General features: G+C 44.2%; 1 long non-coding RNA gene across 1 annotated transcript in view; it reads right to left on the bottom strand.

Moving 5' to 3' along the window:
• Positions 1-3078: 3078 nt before the first annotated feature.
• The window catches only part of LOC138453523 (uncharacterized), a 38158-nt gene continuing 17311 nt past the window's right edge, over positions 3079-23925 (bottom strand). Inside the window, exon 2 of the long non-coding RNA XR_011260457.1 lies at positions 3079-3327. This is a non-coding gene — a long non-coding RNA (uncharacterized lncRNA). The remainder of the gene's footprint in view (positions 3328-23925) is intronic.

Below are 23925 nucleotides of genomic sequence, written 5' to 3'. Positions count from 1 at the left end.
CATGCACCCATACAGACCCGAACCCCCACCCCCAACTCAGCACACAAACCCACAAGCATACACCATGCACCCATACAGACCCAAACCCCCCACCACCAACTCAGCACACAAACCCACAAGCATACACCATGCACCCATACAGACCCGAACCCCCCACCCCCAACTCAGCACACAAACTCACAAGCATACACCATGCACCCATACAGACCCCACCCCCAACTCACCATACAAACTCACAAGTATACACCATGCACCCATACAGACCCGAACCCCCCACCCCCAACTCAGCACACAAACCCACAAGCATACACCATGCACCCATATAGACCCGAACCCCCCACCCCCAACTCAGCACACAAACCCACAAGCATACACCATACACCCATACAGACCCGAACCCCCCACCCCCAACTCAGCACACAAACCCACAAGCATACACCATGCACCCATACAGACCCGAACCCCCCCACCCCCAACTCAGCACACAAACCCACAAGTATACACCATGCACCCATACAGACCCGAACCCCCCCACCCCAACTCACCATACAAACTCACAAGTATACACCATGCACCCATACAGACCTGAACCCCCCACCCCCAACTCAGCACACAAACTCACAAGCATACACCATGCACCCATACAGACCCGAACCCCCCACCCCCAACTCAGCACACAAACCCACAAGCATGCACCATGCACCCGTACAGACCCAAACTCCCCACCCCCAACTCAGCACACAAACCCACAAGCATACACCATGCACCCATACAGACCCGAACCCCCCCACCCCAACTCAGCACACAAACTCACAAGCATACACATGCACCCATACAGACCCCACCCCCAACTCACCATACAAACTCACATGCATACACCATGCATCCATACAGACCTGAACCCCCCACCCTCCAACTCACCAAACAAACTCACAAGCATGCACGCATACAGACCCGGACCCCCCACCCCCACATCTCAACATACACTTCATTTGCACACAAACACATTCAGGCAGACCCGACACACTCCCCACCCCTGCATCTCAACACACACTGCACTTGCACACCAACACATTCAAGCAGATCCGACACACACCCCACCCCCGCATCTCAACATACACTGAACTTGCACACAAACACATTCAAGCAGATCCGACACACACCCCACCCCCGCATCTCAACATACACTGAACTTGCACACAAACACATTCAGGCAGACTCGACACACACACCCCCTCCGCATCTCAACATACACTGCAGACATACAAATACAAACACACCCGACACACCCCCCACCCCCACATCTCAACATACACTTCACTTGCACACAAACACATTCAGGCAGACCCGACACACACACCCCCTCCGCATCTCAACACACACTGCACTTGCACACAAACACATTCAAGCAGACCCGACACACCCCCCACCCCCGCATCTCAACATACACTGCAGACATACAAATACAAACACACCCATACACACTCGACACACCCCCCACCCCCACATCTCAACATACACTTCACTTGCACACAAACACATTCAGGCAGACCTGACACACACCCCACCCCCGCATCTCAACACACACTGCACTTGCACACCAACACATTCAAGCAGACCCGACACACACCCCACCCCCGCATCTCAACATACACTGAACTTGCACACAAACTCATTCAGGCAGACCCGACACACACCCCACCCCCGCATCTCAACATACACTGAACTTGCACACAAACACATTCAGGCAGACCCGACCCCCACGCCCCCTCCCCATCTCAACACACACTGCACTTGCACACAAACACATTCAAGCAGACCCGACACACACCCCACCCCCGCATCTCAACATACACTGAACTTGCACACAAACACATTCAGGCAGACCCGACACACACACCCCCTCCGCATCTCAACACACACTGCACTTGCACACAAACACATTCAAGCAGACCCGACACCCCCCCCACCCCCGCATCTCAACATACACTGCAGACATACAAATACAAACACACCCATACACACCCGACACCACCCCCCCCACCTCCGCATCTCAACATACATACAAAAACAAAAAACACAGTCAGGACGGACCCGAGACAGACACACACACAAACATACAGCCCCCTCCTTTTCCCCCCATGTACTTACCCAGACGTGCTGGAACGCTGGCGAGGCTTCTGGCACTACGGCTGGCGTGGCAAGCAAGGCTGAAATGCCTTCCAGCATCAAGCTTTACTGGCCACGACAGCCGTAGTGCTGGCACTCCATTGGTGCAGCACACATGCACTACGTGGCTCGTAGGAGCTGCGTGGTTCGTGTGCACTGAACCAATGAGGGCAGTGTATTGTCCGGCCCGAAAGACAACAAAGACTTTTCTAATGGAGGGCGGCCGATGCTGCTTGCGGGCCGCCCTCCATTAGGAAAGTCTTTGTGCCTCGCGGGCCGGACAAAACGGCATGGCGGGCCGCAACTGGCCCGCGGGCCGTATGTTGTGCACCCATGCTGTAGACCCTTCTTCAAGTCTGCAACCTTGCCGTTCATCCTAATGCCACACTTTAACTGGAGTCACATGTCAATGCTGAAACATAGGCCCGACTGCAACCGACTAGATGAAGCACTAGATGCCCAAATTATCTTTCCAGTTGTCTTTCTAGTGTAGACATAATATCCAATTGCCAGGCTAATCTTGCCTTAATTTACCACTCCTGACCATCTCATCCAGTGTCTTACAGTTACATGTGTGGTACATTTAACCTAATGTAAAATAGGTGCTGGCTATTTGTTTTTAACATGCCCACATTTTATTTCTGGCATCAGTATGTTGCTTGTAGAGGACAACATCCATATCATTGGTGGGTTGTAATAGCTGCAGTAGCCTTTCCCACGCAATCAAAAAGATTCTCCTCTTGGGGGTAATTTTCCACCCCCGTGGAGTGTTAAATGGAGAATAAAAACATGTGTAAAAGTGCTATGCATGCTTTTGCACATTGTAAGATTGAATGTAAGAGAAAAATGTGTTATTAAAGAAAAAAAGCTTTTTTCACCTCTATAATGAACACCTCAAAGAAACAGTGCTTAAGAAATGTTTTTAAATCAAACAGTTTTCCTTTGTGCACCCATGTTACACAATGACTTAATCCTAAAACTGTAGTTTAAATTCAATAAACAACACACATATTAATTTACATTATCAACTGCTGAATGAAGGAAGAAAGTACACCATCGTCCTGTTTGTCCTTTGCACCTCATGTGAGCATGTTCAAATGTAGTTTAGTCTGTACCTTTGAAGCCGTGTTCTCAAGGACAGAGCACCAGACGTCAGCTCTGGTAGGACAAAAGACACATTATCAATCAAAAAAAAATCCATTAGTCTAGCTGAACACATGCACATGGCTATTCAGAGTATTTATTGAACTCTAACATATACAGAGAAATAGGCCTGATTTGCATTCTAAAATACTCACTTTCATGGTCTCTGAAAAGTTTTATGGCAGAGCTGGATCATGACGTCACAGTCTCTTCCTTAAGTAATGGAATACTTCAAAGAACTAGGTTTCCATTAGATGTCAGCCGTTTTACCCTATGACGGAGTCATTAATGACAATCTGTGTGTGTTTGTTACATGACTTGCAGCCTAAGCCAGCCTTTTCAATTAATATTCAGCTTCAGATGGTGCCCCCAATGCACAAAAACAAAACATAATGACAATGTTTGATATAACATGACACAGAAATTAAATCCTCTTTTCGCTCATAACTTCTCAATGCTTTGTTTGTTTGCCACAAATCTACACAATTATCGGGAAGGTTAGCGAATGCCACACTTTGATGGAATATGTAGATTAGCAAGTACTACACTTAGACAGAACTGTGAATGCTAGCTTGATAAATGTCATATAACCCACTAACCAATAAAAGCTCAAACTCTCTGCATACGTATCTCTCTCAAAAAACTCACACAACCATCTCTCGCACAACAAGCCGCACGCACTTCACCACACTGCAACAACACATATGCCGCACCTACAACACAGGCGGACTGACTCCGATACTCGCACCAAAGCTTAGCACCCAGTGTCTACCGAGTTGAAGCTGCCAACAGTACACCAACACTCTCACTATCCTACTCCCTCTCCACCTTACTAACCCATCCCAGCTTCTCGCTTCCAGATCCGGCAGAGCGCCTGGGGACCAATTCCGTTGGTGACGGTGCGCTATATAAGTACCTTAACATAACATAACATACTCTAGAATTTATATTCATACAGGCACATAATATTCTCTGAAAGCAGTAAAATAAATGAATGCTCAAGTTTTCACAGGGATAGTTTATTCTTGACCTGTGAAAACCATAGTTTACATACAACGAGAGATTTTGAGTAAGTGAAGTGGGTGATTGTTCTTGTCCACATTATTGTCAATTTAAATGATATTTTTAAAGATAAGATTACGCAGGAAAGAAAGGACTCTGTTTTAAACTGACTTCTAATCCAGTAGAAATTAAGTATTAGTCTCTGTCCTGTCACACAATTATATTCTCGTGGTTGTGTGACACTTTAAATGAATGTAGATTTTGTGCTTTCCATAAATGAACGCTTCTATTCTAAACCATAGCCTAAGACACAATACTCCAACATTACACAATATATTTTTTACAAATGTGCCTACATTAGAAACCAACAGTGCCCAGTCCCCTAGAATAGGATTAGGCACAGCACAATAACATTATGTGTATATTTTTCTCTGATGCCAACACTTGTTGATTGTGTTGGAAATAACCAAGTAAGCGATCTACAATGTACATTTCTGATAAATATATAGGGAAATGATGATGCAAGCAAGTAGTAATAATTTGAAGATTTATCCTGAAGTAGCATAAAGGTTTTGCTCAGAAAGGTTATTGAAATTTGATTTGGTATGAATGGATGTTTGTACGTATTGTGAATCCAATCAGCGAGGCAAGTTGTTTTCCTTCTTTTCTGCAGGCAAGCTACCTGCACTTATTTGTAAAGAATATTGCACGTGACATGCCCAGCAAAAAGTTGATTTTGACTTATTATTTTCTATAAAACAGAATATTCATATCAAATCCAAAGCTTGTTTCTCATTCCAGAATATTGTGGTCAAATTGTTGCGGTGGGATGTGTTAACTAGGGGGATGTCACTTCCCTAAATCCAACTTTGAAAACTCAGATATATTCTATAAGTCAAACATGCTTTAACTCTTCAGGGAATGTTTGTCATTTTGTCAGGCAGTGCAGGGCTATGACGTGAAATGATCATTTCTGCTTCCCTTTCTCGCTACACCTGCCACAAAAGAAATCTGTTTCCCCCATCATCTGGTGAATATGCATTGGATTCTAAGGGCCTCTGTTGTAAATCCCTAAGCCATGCTTACATGGCGGGAGGCATTTAATAGTCCTCTCAGTGATGGGTGTAAAATTGAGACATAAATCCGGTTCTGCTCACCTTCATGTGTCTCTTTAACAACTTTCACAGAAAGGATTCAAAATTGCATAAAGGAGATACCAGTGCACACAAGTACACATGTTGTTGGTCCCCTCAATACAATTTGCAATTTAAAGAGAATGCCCCTCATGAGTCATGGTCCTCATTTTCCAAATACCCGTAGTGTAAAGAAGTTGCTAAAGACAGGCATGAAGGTGTTGTGCCTGTTTTAACATCTTGTTGCACGCTCCAGGTCAAGCTCCTGATTGTGGGAGTGGGTGGGAGGGAACAGAACGGGTGTTACGTCTGTCTCCATTTTCTCCTGTGCCTCCAAAAACTACTCGGCTTTATGCAAGCCTGGTATTTTCATGCTGACATAACACCAATGGATTTCTATGCAGTTTGCCAGCTTTTTACACCAGCCACAAACAGGTGGATTGTATTGGAGTGCATGGTACATGCTGCTGACCATCTAGAGATGGCAGGTCGCCTTTACTCATTCTGCACCGTAAAGTGCAAAAAGAAGGTGCAAAGGCAACTCTTCCTGCATTTACACCTACTCTGTGCACTTCATAGTGCAAATGATTAAAACTGCCAGTCAATCAGTGATATAATTGCGTGGGGTGGGCCTGATTACACGTTATGTAAAAGGGGGAAAAGGGAATCAAAAACCGGTACTCCCGTTCCATCACCCCAATAACCATGAACCTGCCATAGATCATAACAAAAGTTGTTAACGACAGGTGTAAAACATTTACGCCCATCGGTAGCACCTACCATACTCTGTGGGGACTTGGAATATGAGCCCCACAGTGTTTGTGTTTTGGGATAAAAAGTAGTTCAGATCTTAGTTGGCATTAAGAAAAGTTTGAAGACCCTTGTTTTGAGGTGTTTGCTGAATTGTAGCATGTTGGGTGCCAGTCCGAAGCTGAGGGGCCACCTGATCCGGTTTCTAGTAGCCGCAATTTTGGTTGCTGCTTTACAACGTGCTTCTTTCACAGTACTTACACACCAATACATCAAACCAACATAGAACATCATAAAGAAATGAGCAATGTATTGTTTGAAGAGCCATTCAGTACTCCGGTTCCTCGCATCTATTTAGTTTGGGATTTCAGTACACAAATACAGTATCCCGTGTGACAGATATATTGCAGACAAACCTTTAATGGCTTAGTTACATTTGTAAACATTTGTTGATGAAGCCAATATCCTGCCTGCCTGGCAGAAAAACTCACCTTCTCAGGATTGCAGTGCAGTTAAGAACTAGAGAAACTATAACATTGAGAGATTTGGGGGCTGATTCATGGAATTTGTGCGCCGAAAAACGGGGATTCATGCGCCATTCTCCCCGCAAATCCCTGTTTAACAAATGGCGATTTGCGGGCAGAATGGCGCACAAATCCCCATTTTTCGGCACAAATAATTCCATGAATCAGCCCCTTGATCTCAAGAAATGGGAAAACGAAACAATCAAACAAGCCTTCTGCACTTGAGCATGCAGGCTTTGGACCAACATCCCACCCTGCATCAGACTATCCCCTGCTAAACTAAATAAATAAATAAAAGAGCTGAACACGCACATCTTCAGAGAACCTCATTGCCCCCTGGCACTTGCCCATAAGCACTCGTTCATCTGACACATAACACTCACACCATAGCCTTTCCTCCTATGCTCACTTCCTCTCCCATCTCAATCCTCATGCTACAGCACTTTATAACCCCACCTTCCCTGTGTACTCACGTGCTACCCAGCTGGCGCGGTGCTATGGAAATCCCAATGCATACCTACCTACATACATCAAATAAAGAAAATGCGAATTCTTGGCAACATGCCCAAATACTTGTTTGTGTCTTCATGGTTTTGTTTGCTTTTTTCAATGCCCCATGTAGAATCTATAGTCTTCTATAAGCGAGTACATAGGATCTTCTAACCTGTGGATCCACCAAGTGATTACAGAAAAGTGGACTCAAACCCTGTAGAGAAATTGCGATACACATACACAAGCCAGCCCATGAAAATAATGGGAGTGTTAAGCAGGTCCTGCACTATTCATATTGTTTTTGGAAACCTGACGTGATCTTATCTATTGCTCAATTGACTGGGCTGTAGAAAACTATGGCATGCAACATGCAATGTATGCAGGTTCCACAATACAGGGCGGTATACGGTGCTTCCTCCTTCCGGTCATTTGCCACCATGAACATCGTTTTGCTTTCCCACGAACATCTGATCATTGATGTCAGTGCAAATTGTTTGCAGCGCCAACCTGCAGCAGAAATACATCTTGTGAGTCTCAGTTAAAATAACGTTTTCCCGCTATTCATTTCTTCACTGCAAACTGCTATTCAAAGTGGAATTATGGCACTAATGAGCATTGTCAGCAGGAACTAATTGGGTGGATTCTTTTTACAGAATAGGCTGTTATCCCTCACATGGTATCTTTCTGCATTAAAAAAGGGCACACCAATTGTTTTAGCTATATGCAATTATGAGCACAGCTTGAGAAAACATGTTTAGATGGAAAATCTGCTTTCGGAAAATTGTGTTTGGCCTTGAAAGTTTTTAAAGTATTGCAGTTTCACGAAATGCTGACAAGGACGCATTGTAAATGATCCCAGGGGTGTGTGAGGCGTTCCCTCTGGAACCCCTCAGCCCCTGATGGCTCTGCATGTGCAGATTGGCAACTCAAAGCTGTTTGAATGCAATATTTCCAAGCACATGCGTTGTTCTTTTCATCATAATATCATGATCACAATGTTACCCTTGGATTTATGGATTTTCACCAAACATAACAAAATATGTCGAACATATATATTTTTTAAACTGCAAAAGGAAGTTGTGTTTTTATAGAGGTGTAAAGATTCCGAATGCTAAAAACGTTAGGTCCTATTATGAGTTTGGCAGCGGGGTACATATCTGGTGGTACTTCCGTTACCAGCGCATTTTTTAGCCCTAATAGAATTAGCACCAGTTTTGTTACACCTCTGAATTCCGATGTTGTCCTTGAAGTGCTGGCAGTAAATCCTGCACGTCAATGCCAAAAAGTGGTGCATTTAGCACTGGTGGAATTACCACTCAATGAAAATATGGATACAGACTTTTATTTTTTAATTTTCATTATGGAAATTACAGGGTAAGCAATGCATTTTTGGCACAAAAATGCTGACTACATTTTTAACATTGTTTTACATAGTAGAGGCTCAGTGTCCTTAACATGGGATGAGAGGTTATGGCTATAAAACCGGGTGATGCCGAGGCAGTAGAAACATGAACCAGGGAGGAGGACAGTAGAGCATGATTCAGGAACGGGATAGTGGAGGACATGCTAGGTTTAGGGTGATGGGTGAGGGATAAGTGCTGTGGGGTTGTCATAGAGAGTGTAGGGGGAGAGCAGAACAGGGCGATGTGGTGGAGTAGAATGTTATGAAAATGGTTCTTCAGAATGGAGGAGAACTAGGAGGTTGGATTTAAATAGTGATAGAAGCAGAGTAGTGCAGAGAGGGAGAGGAAGATCATTCCATAATGAAGGAGTGAGAAGGGGGAGAGAGCAGAAGCGAGAGGGAGCGCAATGGCCAAGGAGGTGAGCCGAGGATGATCATAGGGAGCGAGGGGCAGGCTAGGTCGATAAGTAGGGCAAGTACATGTATAGTTTAGAAAGGTATGCAGTGATTATATGGAATCCCAAAATAACTTATGGAATTACATCACATCCAAAACAACGAAATGAAAATGATGAATTTGGGAAAAACCTAAAAATGGTGTTGGGAGTGGGAATAGTGGTTTTTAGGCTGGGGCAAAAAAAGGACCCCCCCAAGCCCTGAATACAACAAAAAAGGAATTTGTTATTTTGGTATTAGTTGTTTTGTATTCGTTCTAATTGCATTCGTTATTTTGAGATTCCACATAATCACATGCAACCATTTTGAAGTTGATGAGAATGAGTTTACACTTTGCCCTCTGTCTCATAGATAACCAGCCTAACTGACGACGGACTGCAGAGGCAGAGGTGAAGTGGGGAATGTTGAAGAGTGCATGGACAGCAAAGCTGAAGTGAAAAAACATAGTTGGGAAAGCCATATAGGAGACTGGCACAGTGCTAATGAGAACAATAGGTGCTTTGCACGGTGAAAGGGAGCAGATGCCTTATTTTCCTGATGTTGAGGAGATCAAGTCTGACCACAGTGGCAGATTTGGAGATGAAGAGTGAGATGAGTTGAAGATGACAGAAAGGTTGCGAGCAGATGTAGAGTAGGGAAGTTGGTTAGGAGGGAAGAATAGAAAAGGGGAAGAGGATTAAATAGAAGAGTGTGAGAGGATGATTTGCTGCCAAACGTCATCAAAAAGCAAAAAATTGCTTCAGACAGAAAAATAACAATCCTTTAACAAGAACTGTCGAGAGCCATTTAGGGTGGTAATATCTACTTTCTCCTTCACAGCTAAATACTCACCCCAGCACCACTGTAGACATTTTCAACAACCTAAGCCAATTCTTCATTGAGAACAATTTCAACGCTATGAAAGCAGTCAAGGTGACTGCAAAATCTAATTGCAACCCAAATGCTTCAACCTTGAGACTAATAAATCCTTGCTGATAGCACATATTTCAAGCTTCAATCTGTTGCGCCATGGTCTGCCAGTACAAAATGTCTCTTTACCTCATTTCGATTTCCTACACTGACAAACAAGGCATTAATGAAGACCTGTAAACCTGCCGCAAAATCAGTTAACCCCAATCCTGTTTCCTTCTAGATATCTCTAGCCCTCTGTTGTGATGTCACCAGTTCCAGGCAGACAGCATTAAAGGAAAAGGGAAAAAATCTGGCTTAAAGTTGGAAATGAAATCTCCCACTTGGCAGTAAAAACGGTCTTGGCCATATATAACAAATAAATCATGTTAGCTAAATCTCTGGTTATGCAAAACCAAACTGAAGAAGCAGAGGATCGACCCAAGGCATTATTTCATGTCATAAGAAATTTCTCCATTCCTGAGAATGTGAATTCCCAACTTTCAGCATCAGTTACCTTGGCCAATGAATGTAACTGTTTCTTTCAAGAGAAAGTTAATAATATTAGAAACAATATGTCTGTTTGCCAAGCCACTACCAAAGTGGATATAACTATCCCTTACTCCACTTTCTCATCTAGCTGCTGTCCTAGTTTCTTTTTCTCCACTGTTGGGGTACGATGACATTTCTAAACACTTGCAAGAGCTAAAACCTACGAATCTTACCTATTGCCCAATTCCAGCTTATCTGGTTAAACAGCACACCCTGGTTCTTGGCAAATCTATGGCTTCTTTTATAAATGTCTCCTTATCACAAGGCTGTGTTCCTCCGGAGTTAAAAGAATCTTTCATTAGCCCATTGTTAAAAAAGCTGACACTAGACCACAAGGTTCTTGCCAACTACCGTCCTATAGCCGGCCTGTTGTGGCCTGCCAAAATTCTAGAGAAGGTGGTGACAAGGCAATTCCAGACATATACAGAGGAACATAAAATCCTCAACTGTTTTCAGTCGGGCTTTAGACCGGCTCATGGAACTGAGACTGCTCTGGTGATGGTCTGGGATGATCTGCTGGGGGCCGCTGACAAAGGTACTGTCAGCATGCTCATCATGCTGGACCTCTTGGTGGTCTTTGATACAGTGGACTTTGACATCCTCACCATCAAACTGTCATTAGTGGCACATGTTTCGGAAGAGGCCATGAGATGGTTTGTGTTTTTTCTATCTTACCGCACCCAACAGGTAAAGATGGGAGACTGACTTTCTGAAACAGTGCTGGTCAAGTGTCGGGTACCCCACGGGTCCGCACTCTGTCCGCACTCTCGCCTATGTTGTTCAACATATATATTCGAATCCTGCTGAACATCCTCTCGGAATTTGGGTTGTCATACCATTCTTATGCAGATGACAACCACATTTACGTGCAACTAAGCCAACCAGTGGAAACAGTAAATACTGTGTTGTCCTGTGCTTCTAAAATGTAGGACTTGATGATGGAAAACAGACTCCAGTCGAGCCTCAGCAAAAAAAGAGGGTATATTACTGGGTGCCAGGAGGCTGTTACGAGATACAGCTCACACTACTCCATGCCCCTCTCTTTTTGGTGCCCCCACTAAGTATGTAGACACTGTAAAAAACCTCAGTTGTATCTGGCAGTCCAGTACGGACTGCAATTTGCAGGTCAGCCAGATGGTAAAGTCGGTCTATTTTAAGCTAAGGATTTTAAAACCAGTGCTGCCTCTAATTGCAGTGAAAGACTGGTCGACCGTGGTTGGAACGCTAACCAACACCGGGCTGGACTACTGCGACACTCTCCTTATGGGGGTGCAAAGATTTCAGAAAAAGAGACTCCAGGTAGCCGAGAAATCTGCTATTAGGCTGATTATTTCATTGAGCAGAAGAGTTGCAATTTCTCAATTTAGAAGGCAGATGCACTGGCTCGCAGTGTCCCAGAGGATTCTTTTCAAGGTGCTTTGTTCAGTGCTTAAGTGCATTCATGGGTTGGCACAAAAATCCAGCTATACTGCCCTTTGAAACAACTGCGCTCTTTGTATCAGCTTCTTCTACAGATCCCAAAGGCAGAACGACCACTTGGGGTAAGCAACGGTTTTCTGTCCATGGACCTCAAATGTGGAATGATCTTCCGCTGAACCTTCGACTTAACAATCTTTAGGAAAAAACCGAAAACCCATCTCTTTGCGTAGTGTAGATCCCACTGCTTAGCCTGAAACCTTGCAACATTGCGACAAATTACGTTAGAATATTTCTGCGACTAGAGGCATTCGTGCCTGGTCACCTCATGGATATGCGTGGTACAAATTTATAAATCAATCGATCAAAATGAAGAATGTGGAATGTACTGCCTTTGGAAATGGTGGCAATTACTGTTCGAGAACTTGGAGGTGATGTTTCTGCACCCTGCAGGTGAATAAAGTCTTATCTCCCTAATCGGCTTAACTCGCTTCAATAGTGGCAATGAGGGTGAGTGCTGCAAGGGGGGGGGGCAGCTCTCAACTTTAGCCGCCTGCCTGCACACTCTGTGTCACAGGCGATGCTGAGAAGTAAGGAGAGGACCATCACAGCGTCGCTCCCTGTGGCTCCATGAGGTGAGGAGAGTCATCAGCTTGACTGTCGTGGGCTGAAGAGGACCAGCATAGGTGGCCACAATGGCTGTGAGTAAGGGCCTAGTTGCACGACCCTGATTTGGGCGCCTGTGCACGAGGATCTCATCAGGATTGTGAATTAGAGCAAGCAACAGCACTGCAGTGAAGTCTGCAATCTGCATGGATGGACTGAGGTGAATTATGTCAACGTATAGCGTGACGTTCATGCATCAGAGTCAGCGCTTCTGGTTGATGGGTAAAGCGAGGAAGCGTCCATCCCTTGTCCTCCCAGTTTTGCAGTGTTGTGTGTTGCACTCAGTGCCCAGGCAGGCTAACACTGAGGAACTGTCCTGGGGCGCGGCACTCCAGTAGACAGAGGGTCTATACTTAAAATAAATTCACAAAAAAGAACGAAGAAGAAGGGACACAATAAAAGGACAACCAGCACAACCAAATTCAAGTGGAGATACCAATAACAGAGGGTTATATTGGTCCAGTGGGACCCATTCACAGGCAATTATGGCTACTGCTAGCATGGCTCCTCCACCTCACTTTCTGGTGAAACCAGGAACACCCCCTTTCCATTGGGAGAGGTGCAAGAAAATGTTTGATACTTGTTTGGTGGCCATTGGGGTTGGCAAGTTTGCTCCAGCGAGGAAAGAGGTTGTTCTTCTACACAATCTGGGGCCCAAGGGATAAGGTTCATGATGTCTTCGAGAACTGGCAGATGAGGGGGAAAGGGAGCAGGATGTGTTTTTCAAAGCAGTGAAGAAACTAAAAAACATTTTGAGCCAAATAAGAATACAACCTTTGAGAGGCACAGATTCTTCCAAAGGACACAGGAGCAGCAGGAGCCAGTGAAAAATGACACTGCTACTCTCAAGACTTTGAGTCACACGTGTGAGTTGGATCACTTTCCAACTCGCTCATAGGGGATCAGTTGGTGAGGTACACTAATAACCCAAGGGTACAAGAAAAACTGTTACTGAAGGATATTACACTGGGCAAAGCTGTGGAGGTTGCCAGTAGTGTTGAGCAAGTGGCCAAGTATAAACAGCACTTCAAAGGTGAAAAGAATCAACAGGAAGGTGCCACCGAAGGTGCCCGCAAGGGTTCTTAAAGGAAGAACTCAGAGTAAACAAGGGAGATTAAATATTTTAGATGTGGCAGTAATAGACATCTAGTGACAAACCAATTTTGTCTGGCAAAGAGCGCTGCTTGCCTAAAGCAAAAAAGGCTACGGCATTTTGCCCGCATGTGCAAGGAGAATATGGTTAGCATTGTTGTTAATATCTATACAATTGAGAGGCATGAACAGGAGATGCAATCTATTGTGTAGAATCAACAGAGACACATATTTGAGATAATGGCAATTTCAGAGGAAAGTAAGGGTCCTATAGACAGTTTCACTGTAAATGACAAGGCCATGTCTATGAAAGTGGGAAGTGGGCACCCATGGACCATTGTATCAGCCAAGACTTATGTAGAAGTGTGGGGAAGAAGTTTAAATGAAATGAAGGAGTATGACATCACGCCATATGCCTATGATGAACTGATAATAGACCTTTTGGGAAAACCTGAGGCGGAGTTAGAGTACAAACGAAAAAAGTGTTCGCCATGGATATATGTGGCAAATAAAGGATTCTCCTTGTTTGGATGATGGGTTGAACAAGCAGAGTTAGGAATTTGCATGCAGGCATGATCGAAGGAACTGGAAACTGAGGATATATGTGGCAAATAAAGGATTCTCCTTGTTTGGATGATGGGTTGAACAAGCAGAGTTAGGAATTTGCATGCAGGCATGATCGAAGGAACTGGAAACTGAGGATATATGTGGCAAATAAAGGATTCTCCTTGTTTGGATGGGTTGAACAAGCAGAGTTAGGAATTTGCATACAGGCATGATCGAAGGAACTGGAAACTGAGACGGAGGTAGAGGACAAATGGGCTAGAGAATTTCCAGAATTTAATAGAAGTTAATAGAACTAAAGGATTCTTCACAGCACATTCGATTAAAGGATATTGCTAACACAATTGTACACCAAGTGACGCCTATGCCTCATTACATGAGTAAAGCGCCTAAAGAAAGAGCTCAACACCATGCTTCAGAAAGGGATAATCAAGAGGATTGAGAGTTTGGAATGATAGTTACCTGTGGTTATTGTCACTAAGAGCAATGGCAAGCTCAGGGTCTGTGTGGATCTGAGAGATCTAAATAGAAACATATGGGTGGACAGCCATCCATTTCCTGTTATATCAGAGGTATTATCTACTTCGGGGGAGGCCGTGTTCTTCACTTGAACTGTTTAAAGGAGCAAGTGTTAGATATGTGCTAATGAAGTTGAGTTCCTGTGTCACAAAGGTCGAGGGAATCAGTCCTAAGTTAAGTCTAGTTGATATCATTAAAAATGCATCTGCTCCTGGTGACGAGGAGCAGCATAGATCCTTTTTAGGTTTAACTGAGTATTATCACACATTTTGCAATAAAGTTGACACCACTGAGGTCTCTTGGGAAGAAGAGATCGATATTTTAATGGTCAGAAGAATGTGACAATGCTTTTGCTCATATAGAGGGTGACATTGCGAGTGCACTGTGTTTGGGTAAATTTAATTTGGGAGATTGCACCATGTTAATGGTGGATACGAGTGAACTGGGATTAGGGCTGCATTTTCCCAATGCACCAAGGGTGAAGGGGAGTGTATGGTGGTGTTTGCTTCCAGACCTTTGAGTGGGCTGACGGACGTTAATCTACAGTAGAGGGGGAGGCATTGGCCCTATACAGGTTGATCTTATATTGTAAGTTCTTTCTGTCGGGTGAACAGTTTATGGTGAGGTCAGATCATAAGCATCTTATACAAATGATTTGAAGTGTTGGTTGGAGAAATACATCACCACGAATATCAAGATGCTTGGTGGGACTGCAGTCATTTGATATTCAGGTATTTTACTTGCCAAGGCGAAATAAATGGGGCCACTGATTGTCTGTCGTTACTTCCGTTGGACCCAGGAGGACCTTGTGAGGAAGGTTTAACTGAAAGAGTTGTTGTTGCAAGTGTTGAGGAGAAAGCGGTTAGTGAGAGTGGAATTTGGCTGAAGAGAATGATGAGGTCATAAATTGTGTCAAGGAATGGACAGTTTCTGGTTGGCAAGAAAGAACAACTTTGAGTAGGGAATTTTTAAGGTTGGGTGAGGTCAAAGATGAATTCAATATCACTGAGGGGAGGCTTAGGAAGGGTATCAAGATTATACCTACAGAAGAGTTGAAACAAAAGTTGGGGTTTTGACTCACCAAGGTCATTTACGCACAAGTGGTGCCGAGAGAATATTAAGACAGAGTTATTGCTGGCCTTCCATCGATAGTTATGTGGAGAGAAGGGTCTGGGAGTGTGGGGCGTGTGCCGACAGTGATAAATCCAAGGTTGTTAGAGAGACACCTCTCATTCCTGTTGATGTTCCGTCTCAGCTATGGGTCAAAATGGCAATGGATGTGATTCGGTCAATACAAGGATTGGGCTGGGGATGCAAATATATTTTTGTTATGGTCGATTACCACACCCAACGGGCTGAATGGAAGGGTATGGGAGAGGCAACTACCATTGAAATGTTGACATTTTTGGAGAAAGTGTTTTTCAGAGAGGGATTTCCCAAGGAAATCATAACAGACAATGGAGTGCAATATTATTCAAAGTTGATGACAACGTTTTTGGTGGGCTACTCAAACACACATGCTCCACACTTTACCAACCCAGGGCCAATGGGTTGGCAGAAGGGATGAATCATTTAATTAAAGGAGGAATTCAGCTAGTTACCAGTGCCACGGTACCATGGAGGGAAATGCTCTGACACATGATGTGGGGTTGTTGTACCACTTCTCATTCCGTGACGAAGATATGACCTTTTTGTTTTGCTCAAGGGTCAGTAACCAGGCACTAGGCTGTGTGAGGGCAGGTTGGGGTTATCAGTTGTGGAGCAGGTAGACACAGAAAAGATCATTAAAACCATAAAGGACAGACAGGAGCAATATAAAAGAGTTTTTGATTATGACAAGAAGGCTAAAGTGAGGGAATAGGCCGAGGGCAATTCAGCGTTGATTTTTAATCCGAGAATGGAACAGAAATGCCAAGATAGCAAATATCCTGATCACAAGAAGATTACTGGGGTAAGAAATGGTGTGGTGATTGTGGATGATGGAGAAGATATTGTCCATGGTAATACTAGCTTCTTGGAAAAGAGTATCAGATGGGCAAGGTCCGAGTGAATCCTTGGACAGGTGTGAGGTGAACAAGCTCAAGAGTGAAGTTTCTGCTGAACTGGCATCAGGATTATGTGCACCCTTGAGCAGGTAGTTCAGTGAAAATGTCCACATTAGTTTTTCAGTATGTGTGTCGTTGGGGTGTGTAAATAGTTTATTATCGCTTTAGTTTTAACAGTGTTAGGATTTGTGGGTAGAAGGCTGATGTTGGAATTTGAACTATGCTTATCCATCTTTTGATTTTTGTTTCATTCAGGTATTGTTTCTTTTAATACCTTTTATATGACAAGCAAATTGTGGTTCTTGTTGTAAGGGGGGAGATATGTTGTGATGTCACCAGTTTCCGGCAGAATCTGGAATGTACTGCCTTGGAATTGGTGCCAGTTACTGTTGGAGAACTTGGAGGTGATGGTCCTACACCCTGCAGGCGAAAAAAGTCGGACCTCCTTAATTGGCGTAACTCGCTTCAATACACTGGGCCTCATTACGACCCAGGCGCTGGACCATGGTGCTATTAGCACCATGGTCCATGCCGGTCTCCGGCATGGTGGATAGTGAAATTACCGCCCCATCACAAGGTTGGCGGGGGCGGTAATTCCCCATTCACCATTTGCCCTTCCTCATTCCCATTTTGCCCCATAGGGCATAATGGGGATGGGGAAGGTGCTAATTACGGCACCGTAAATTACGGTTGCCGTAATTAGCTCCAAGGCCCCTTAGCGGGTTGGATTTTAACGCCTGCAAAAAACAGGCGTTAAAGCCTCCAACCCGCTAAGGGACCTTGTAATCAGGCGCTAATGGTTTAACGGCGCCGCGCTCTTTACGGCGCCGTTACACCATTAGCGCCAGGGGCGTAATGAGGCCCACTGTTTTACAGATAACAGGCCTCTGTGATTGACCTAATTGGATAGAAGGGAAGTAATATGTAGTTTTATACAGATGAAACACCATTTTATGTGGCCTCAACAAAATTTCAAGATCAGGAAGAAATACTGAATGTCTACCTGGGCTATGTTCAGGACTCGGTGCAAAGCAGTTTTCTTGTTAATTGCAAAGCAATTTTCTTCAGGTGAATTGATCTAAAGCTATGGCAATCGTGATTTACCCCTAAAACTAGCCTGACTGTTATAAAAGTACAAGAATGAATCAAGCACTCAGGGGTCACCTGAGACAATAACTATAGTTCAGCCACACATTAACCAAACAATAAAATCCTTTGTTCAAATCTTTGTAGTCTTAGGAGGACTCACCAGTTTATTCCCAGATTAAATCACACTCCTGTGATAGGCACAGCTTTAAGCATTGGCCTGACTATGGCAATGCCCTGTTTGGATGGGTAACATTAAATTCCACTCAACCATCAGGGTGGCTTCCATCTATAGACAATGGGATCACGTACTAGAGGAAAGCAGGAGATTGCAGTAACATCCAGAGTAAAACATGTAATGACCTCATCCCTATTTATAGATGAGTAAACCAAGAAGATCGACTTATCCAGTTAGATGCAATTATAACTAATTAAATAATAACTAATGAAAAAAAATAACTAATTCCAAAATCACTAATACATTTGTTTTTGTTTGGAGGGGGTACCCCCAAACCCCCCCATTTTAAAAAATAATACATTTGCCCCACCACCAGAACCACTATTCCCTCTCACAAACCCATGTTTACATTTTTCCAAAATTAGTTATTTTGCAATTAGTTGTTTTTTCATTTGTTATTTTTTCATTAGTTGTTTTGTATTCAATATAATCACTGCATACAGTCTTATCCTATTCAAATACTGTACACCTGACAGACTTTTCATGTCAGGAGAGCAAACACTGCAACACAACCTTTTCAAAATGAATTGGAATGTGAAATAGAAGAACAGCTGTAATGGAGCGGTGTGTTAACACACTACCCATGCAAACCAAAAACACTGCATCTTAAATTTGTTCTGGAAACTAATAAAAGCACATCTAGTTAAGTGATCCTGCTCCCTCAGTCTTCTTCATAATAAAGTACTGCTCACATCATGATCAGTGCCTGAGGCAAATGGTTTTCCATTGGGACTATGCAAATGCCAAGAATAATTCACCAACTTCCAATGTATAATGTTTTGAATTGTGATCTTTCTGTCATCGGAATGCAGGTGTTTCAGGGCTGAGGATGATGTGCTCAGAGGAATGCAGCTTTCCAGTGGTGTAGGAGGTGTAGTTTCTCACCCTCTGTACCTGCAATTTATTTTCCAGGGGAGCCTTGGGTAGATGGTGTTGTAATCATTCAATTGTGATGTTGCTTCCACAAGGAAAAGCATGATCTAGCCGAATAGTGTTAGAAAGAGGAGGGTTTCCCTTGGGAGTCTTAAAGAATGAAATACAAAGCTGGGGGTCAGGTCAAAATGATGCTTTACTTGAGGACGCTCTGTGTATAATGGTGTTTGTTCTAAAGAATAATGTGCTAAGCTTCACATGGTGGGATTGGTTCTTAAGAAGAATATGAACCATCCCATCACCACGCCAATATTGCCACTTGCTGGTTGTTTGGAGATAAAGGAATTGTGTAGTTGAAGTGAAGGTCTTCCAGTGGTCAAGCACATTGGTTTCCGTATTTTGCGAGAGATGGAAGCCAGACTATGACTCACGGAAGAGGTAGTGCAATTCCAGAATATAGAAAATATAAAATTATAGATGGGCAGCTATCAACTATGGGGATATAGTCGACCAAGCATTTATTCCTGATATCTAATTCACAGCAAGAATGAAGCTTCAGTTGTCTATGTCACTCAGAACACTGAGGTGAAATATAACTCAGAGTTCATAATTACCTATCTTTAATTGTATGATGTGTATTCCATACCTACCAAATTCCTTTTCTACCCCCTGCACTGTTTCCATGTACCAGCATTGGAGTGGGGGAAAGAGGAGTGTGTCCTTGTCCCCTTATCCCACCTGTCTCCTCTAAAATCCATCTACCACTCCTCCATCCGTACTCTATGTCTCCTCGGCCCTCGAGACTCTATATCTACCTCACTCTCCCAACTCGTCTGGCTCCCTTTCCTCTCACAATTGAAATTCCAATTCCTCTGCCTTGCCTACAAATCTCTCCATGACCTCGCCCCACCTATCTTTCCTCCCTCCTCTCATTCTACTTACCCTCCCACTCTCTCCGCTCAGCTGACCTATACCTTCTCACTGTACCCCTGCACCTTGTGCCTCCTCACACTTCCGCTCCTTCCAACTCTTGGCCCCCCTCCACTGGAACTCCCTACCTCTCCCTATCCACTCCACACCCACCTACCCATCTTTCCGCTCCTCCCTGAAAGCCGTTCTTCTCCACTCTCCCCCCTGACTCTCCTTCCCTACCTCTACCCCCCAAAGCCCCCCCACCCCCTCCCTTCCCCTCCTCCCGATGCTCTTATATTGGATGATGTAACCACCCGTGCGTGTCAAGACCATCTGGGAACACCCCCCTCTCCTTTTGAGTAAATTGTTCTATGTACTGTACCACTGGTTTGTTTCTAGTTTGTAAATATGCTGCTTTCTTTTGTATTGTTGTTGTTATACTGTAAAGCGCTTTGGTGTAAAGCGCTATGTAAACTCAATAAACATAAACATAAACATTATTCTTGTTATATATTGACAAAATCATACGCCATTTGAGATCCAAGGGCCTTGACCACCCCAAATTAGGTTTGGAAGCCAATCCTATTCTCTTCTTTTTGGATGACACAGACCTCCTATCCACTTCACCTAGGGGGCTAGAGGTTACTCTGGGAGCCTTTGTTGAAAAGTACTCTGATCTCCAAGGTCAATATTGGGAAAACCTAAACCTTAGTCTTCCAACCAAAATTCAAAAGGTTCACCAAGGTAAAACTACATCCCCATAGAACAAGTACATAGCTTTGACTACTTGACATTAGACTTTATGACAGGGGTGGTTCAGCTCCACAGCTAGTCAAATCTAGTGCAACCTTTATTAATTATAGTGGTGCAATATGGAGATTTTATCTTGAACATGGTTGGGGGGCTATCACACCTGCTCTAACCATGTATATTGCCCAAGCAACGACAGCAGCATTGTATGGCGTGGAGACCAGGGGGCACGTGGCTGCTGATGAACTGGGTTCTGTGGAGGGGGGTTTCTTAAATGTTTGCTTGGCCTGCCACCCTCATGTCATGGAATACGATCTACCTCAAGCTAGGTCATAGGGCAAAAGGTGCAAATGTCTCCCTTATGACGGTCCTGTATTGGGCCAAGGTCTGGACAACTCCAGAGCTCACAATATATCCAGAGGCCATTAAACATTTGCTGGAATATAAGGGTGATATATCCTTGCCCTGGTTCACCCATGTCAAAGGTTTTTGACAAATTACTATCTAGCAGCCTACTGGAACAACTCTGCAAGTATGGGAAAATAATATATCTGGCATTGTGCCACCATACCCACCTTGCTAATGTGTCCTCATGTATCCTTGTCACCACTGTCTTGGAAGCCCACCCTTGTTTCCCTCTCATCAAAACAATGGATTCCTGGTGTCCTGCTTCCATCCCCCACTGCCCTTCCTCCCTGATTTTGGAAGGTGCTCTCCTCACCCATTTTATAAAACAATGGATTACCTGACATTGCTTCCCCTGACTCCCATTTACCTCAGCTCAGCGACACATCTTCAACTTTCTCTGCCTTGTTTTTAAATCTCTTCACAACCTTGCCCCTCCCTACCTCTCCACCCTCCTCTCTTTCTATACTCCCTCTCGTCCTCTCCATTCTGCTGACCTATTCCTCCTCTCTTCCTCCACCACCCTGTGCCCCTTCCCGCTTCCATTCCTTTCAGCTCCTCGCCCCCCTACATTGGAACTCCCTACCTCTCCATATCGGTTTGTCAGGTGTATCGACCCACGTTCAAGTTATTATGCTGCAACATTTGGTGCTGTGGGCTTAGAAAATCCAAGATGGCCGAAAAGCCCACATTGGCGCCAGAATCCAGGAAAACCGCACAGTTTTTGCGCACACCAAAGTGGTCGCCTGACCTGCCACCCACCAGTGCGAGCGTGATGGGCCAGAAGCGCCATGAGTGAAACGTGGTGCCAAAGGAAAAACAGCAGTGCCTGTTAGCTCAAAAAGCGCTTTAAAATCACCTTTGTTTCTCTGAATGCAATCTCAAAATGCCTATTTCAAACATTGCAAGATATCCAAAAATCTTACTGAACACCAGCAGACATCTGGCAGAATGAAGTCTTGTGTGCAAACAAAATCTGGAAAGAGAAAGAGCGTAAAATAATGTTCATAACAAAACTGGCTGAGCTGTGGATGACAGCAGCTTAAGTGAAATGGGATTTAAAGCCACTAAAATCGAAATGTTTAAAATAAATGAGTGACCTACTCTTGAGTGTCACATAGGTTGCAACTGTTTAAATGTCATAGTTTTGAACTTAGAAGCTGCGTTCTAGCTGCATGTGTCAAATTTGTTCGTTTGATTTGAATGAAGAAAAACTGGAACAAAAGTGACATTTGGCTGAAGCCTGGCTTAAAGAGATTGAATTCTGCCTGACAACTACCCCCGACAGGAGTTGAAACTTGCCCAGCAACTTCATTCACAGGCCTGTCTTCTCCTGCCCCCACCAAAAGGAGATTACACCTCTCTGATTGAATTAGGGGAGGGGTACCTGAGGGAGCAGGGAGACAGAACAATGAACTTCCCTTTGCTCCAAGCAAATATTAAATCAGGGGGTCGTAAATGGCTTCCTCTTGGAAGGAAATGGGGGGGGTGGGCACTGCCTCTGTGAGCCAGCTGAGCTTGGAGGCGGGGACAGACAGAAATCCCCCCATGTGCTTTGGAACCTAAACCACACCCATCTGGGCCAGAGCATAATTTTAAAAAGATGGATAATTCATAGTACGAAACTGTCAAAATTATATAATTGAGATCATTATTCCTGTGATTTTTCTGTGCACATTTTAAGAGGTGTTAGGACTCTGTGGTATGTTCTGGGGGGGTAGTGGCGGAAAATTGGGTATTACTCCGAATGTCTGTATGTTAAAAATCTGACACTTCATCATCTGATGCCCATATTCCTTGCGCACATTTGTGTACATTTTGAGGAAAAACCAATATGGCAAAAGTCACTAAAAAGCACAAAATGTTGTCGTTTCTAAACCCAAGCTCGTAGAAACATGTGCCTTGAACCAAACTGTACCTTAACCAATCTGTGATGTGTACATGTAATTTCAACGACGTGTGTATCTGGGAAACCTGTTAGTTATGAAAAATTCATTTTCTAAGTAAAAGCAAAGAGGCGTTTCTTCAATAGATTGTAAAATGTAGCAACACTCTGACTCACAACTCTGTTCTCCATTGAGAGCACTAAGCCTATCAGGATCCTCAGAGGGTTGGGCATAGAAAGTCAGCCTTCCCACCCACTTTCAAAAGATATAAAAAAGACCCACTGAAACCCAGGTAGGGACGGCTCTTTCCACTTTCTTGCGAAGCACTTTGCCGGACCAGACAATATTCAGAGACCAGAACTTAGAAAACCAGACTCCAGAACTTTGTAGAAGAGAGACATTGGGCCTCATTACACGGATGGCGGTAAACCATGGCGCTACTAGCGCCATGGTTCATGCCGGTAAAATACCGGCACCGCCTTGATGGAAAGGGGAATTACCGCCCTATTCCAAGGTTGGTGGGGCGGTAATTCCCCCTTCCACCATTGCCCTTCCCCATTCCCATTTTTGCCCCATAGGGCATAATGGGAATGGGGAAGGCGCTCATTATGGTACCGCTAATTGCGGTACCGTAATTAGCACCAAAGTCCCTTTGTGGGTTGGTTTTTAATGCCTGCAAAAAGCAGGCGTTAAATTCCCCAACCCGCAAAGGGATCTTGTAGTAAGGCGGTAAGGATTTACCGGTACCAGTATTTTACCGGTACCGGTAAATCCTTACCGCCATCCATGTAATGAGGCCCATAGTCCACAAGCTGAATCCTTCAGAGGCCCCAGAATCCAGCAACCTAACCAAACTATTCAACAGCCGGGCTGTGCTGTTCGCTTCTGGCTAGAACTTTTGCCAGAACCAGAGACCCAGAAAGCAGAGCTGTATTCCGACCGCTGACCAGACCAGACCAGAC

The sequence above is a fragment of the Ambystoma mexicanum genome, chromosome 4p, assembly GCF_040938575.1.
Source record: "Ambystoma mexicanum isolate Mex_15411 chromosome 4p, UKY_AmexF1_1, whole genome shotgun sequence".
Lineage (NCBI taxonomy): Eukaryota > Metazoa > Chordata > Amphibia > Caudata > Ambystomatidae > Ambystoma > Ambystoma mexicanum.
The sequence above is the reverse complement of the archived record's forward strand: the minus strand, read 5'-3'. Positions and strand labels throughout refer to the sequence as shown.